The 3,076-nt window shown below is 39.4% G+C and overlaps 1 pseudogene; it reads left to right on the top strand.

Moving 5' to 3' along the window:
• The first annotated feature begins 1,183 nt into the window (after positions 1-1,183).
• On the top strand, positions 1,184-1,806 carry LOC121391574 (annotated as a pseudogene).
• Positions 1,807-3,076: the final 1,270 nt, after the last annotated feature.

Below are 3,076 nucleotides of genomic sequence, written 5' to 3' on the forward strand. Positions count from 1 at the left end.
ATATGGTGACAGTGGAGCTGGGGTGGCTGAAGGGATGGGGGGGGGACGGAGTGATGGATCAATGCGACATCATCATGGGACCCTAGGAAAGGCATTTGGTGTAGCTGGTGGTTACATAGTTGGATCAGCTCATTGATCGATATGATACGTAGCTATGCAGCTGGATTTATTTTCACAACTGCCATGCCCCCACTACAAGCTGTAGCTGCTCTGAAGTCCCATTCAAATATTAAGAGGAGAAGAGGGCAGGGCACTTCGTCGACTTCATCAGGCATCTGTGAAACAGCTCAGAGCAGCTTTTTGTACATGCTGGATTACCTGTTGTTCCTTGCCCAAGTCATATCATCCCTCTTCATGTGAGTTATTAGCTATATTTCATACTATTCATATTTCAGCCTATATCTCTATTCTGTAGGTTGGTAATGCTGAACTTTGTACTAAAGCATCTCGTCTGATGATGGAGAAACCATGGTATTTATGTTCAAGATATCAACTATCCTACTGTACACGAGGAGAAGAGAAGCTACGGATTGCTCCCTACACTCATCATACTGATGAAATGAAGGAGGTATTTGTCAATGCTCTTGTCGATACGTGGGAGGAACTGGGTATCCCATTGGTTGAAGATCATGTTCCTGAGCCCTCTTGTTATAGGATTGGGATCGATGTTCCACTGCCTATTGCAATCAGGTCATGCTTAAATTTTATGATTAAATGAACTTAATTTACTTAGATGATCATCATACTATTGATTTTCAGGTGATTTGCTATTAACATCCTGTTATGAATATACATTTAGTCACGAGTTTTAATAAGAAAAAAATATTAGTTTTGATACACCTCAGCAATTCCTTATAAAGGTTTAGTACTTTAGCTATCTGCGCATGCTCATGGGAATGACTGATTAAACAATATATTATAGCACTTTAGCTATCTGCGCATGCTCAGTATGACCTTGTGAATCATATGACTGCTTAAAAACAATATTTTATAACTAATTAAACCAATCAGATTTGCCAGATTCTGTTATAAAAACCTACTGTTTTAGACTTTTCTTCACATTGTCTTGCTGTGGCAGTGGACTGCACGGGCATTTCTAAGGTCTTATCTTCTAAACAAAGTCATCTTTTTGTCCATTCTACTAACCTTATTACAAATCTCAAAACAATGGCCGGTTACGACTATGTCCAACTTGGACGAACTGGTTCGCCAGAATTACCATCCTGAGTCTGAGGAGGGGTGAACAAAATCAAAAACATGGAGTTGTCAGCCATGTATGCCTATCTGTCTATGGTAAGTCTAATCACAAGGCACGAATTAATAACTGTCATTGTTCCTCTCTTTAGTCCTACTATTTTGATCGAGCTGACGTGGCACTACCCCACTTCGCTGAGTACTTCAAAAGAACGCCGAGGAAGAACTTGAGCATGCTCAGAAGTTCATGAAGTTTCAGAACAAACGTGGCTGGCAAGATCATTCTCTACGATATCAAGAAACCTGAGAAGGATGAGTGGGGAAGAGGAATGGATGCCATGTACTGCAGCCACTGGCCCTGGAGCGCAAGGTCATCAGCTCTCTTGGATCTTCATGCTGATCACGCCGACACAACACAACAGACTTACCAGATGTCTGATTTCATTGAGGGGAATTTCCTCCATGAGCAGGTGGATGCCATTAAGGAGCTGACTGGTCACATCACCAACCTTTAAACCGGTTGGTGTTTGTTGGTATGGTGAATACCACTTTGATCAGGAATCCCTCCAGCTAGATCACACGCTGACCTTATGTGTTTATAACTTCTACTAAACTAGGCTGCTTATTTAGGATCCCATTCTTTGCATGTTATTTTTTACCATGTATGGAAGTTTGCTTGTATAACCTTCAATGATTATTATAATAATTAACCCTGTTGAGTTTGATTGTTCCCCCTTTATGGTAACTGATGTTATTATACTTTTAAAAAAATTTAATTATCAAGATTTATGAATTAACTTAAAAACAGTAATAGGTGCTATGTACTGTTTCCTGTTCTCTGGTACTGACTGTCCCTATGAATATGTTATTTAATTACATTTCAACACTATTTTTCCTCCTCCCATTGAAAAAGAGATGTACTCATCCTTGAAGATTGATTAGTAGAGGAAACTAGTACTCATTGCAGGAACACTGACTCTCCTTCGAGGTGTTGACATACAAAAATCCAAGGCTAGCAGAATACAACATGGACATTGACTGATACTTCCGTCGATCTCTCAGAGAGTCTCTTCAATTGAGCAAGATGTCTATCAGTTAGCAAGTTGTTATGTGAGGAATCTCTCAGGAGCCCCATACTAGCAAAGACTATTGGAGTCTGTGGAACTTCGTATTGAGTCCGAGAGAGCATCTGAAGAATTACTCACTTGTGTACGGTGGTGATTTAAAGATGCATCTGATGAGGGATGTCTATACTCATCATAATCAGCCATGACACTTAAAATACATTGTCTTCTGATCGACTTCGTTGACGTGGAAGGGTGTGGCTTTCAACAAGATGAGAATTCTTGGGTGTTTTTACGAGGTATTGTATCATGTGGTGAAGACCGGGACAGATTGTCAGCTGACAAGGTCGCACTGGGTCCTAGTTGGTCTGACAAAGAATGTAATGATAAGTTTAATTTAGTAGGAGTGTTTCTGGTGTACCCTCAGATGAACTGACACTAATCACATGATGAGGGGGTGTGGTGGAAAGAGTCATTCGCTGTTCGTTTCAATCTGGAGTCAGTAGTAGTCATAAGCATATCAACAAATTCTCCATGTTATCTTGTTTCTCCTTTCGTTTGGCTTTACTAGCATCTTCCTCTTCCACAGCATAGAGTGACATTCGAGATCCTTTAAAACAATGACCTTCGAAGACTAAAAGGAAACATAATAAATAACTATTAATAACTACCTGTTAAACTTGAATATAATCATTTAAACTTAAAATATTTAAAAATATTCTGTTAAAAACTTATTCTCTTAAAGAGCAAGACATACGTAGCACTTTTGGAGAATAAACCTCCTCCACTTTTAGTCTTGTTTTCTTTACATTCTTGCT

The sequence above is a fragment of the Gigantopelta aegis genome, unplaced genomic scaffold, assembly GCF_016097555.1.
Source record: "Gigantopelta aegis isolate Gae_Host unplaced genomic scaffold, Gae_host_genome ctg2683_pilon_pilon:::debris, whole genome shotgun sequence".
NCBI classification, from domain to species: domain Eukaryota; kingdom Metazoa; phylum Mollusca; class Gastropoda; order Neomphalida; family Peltospiridae; genus Gigantopelta; species Gigantopelta aegis.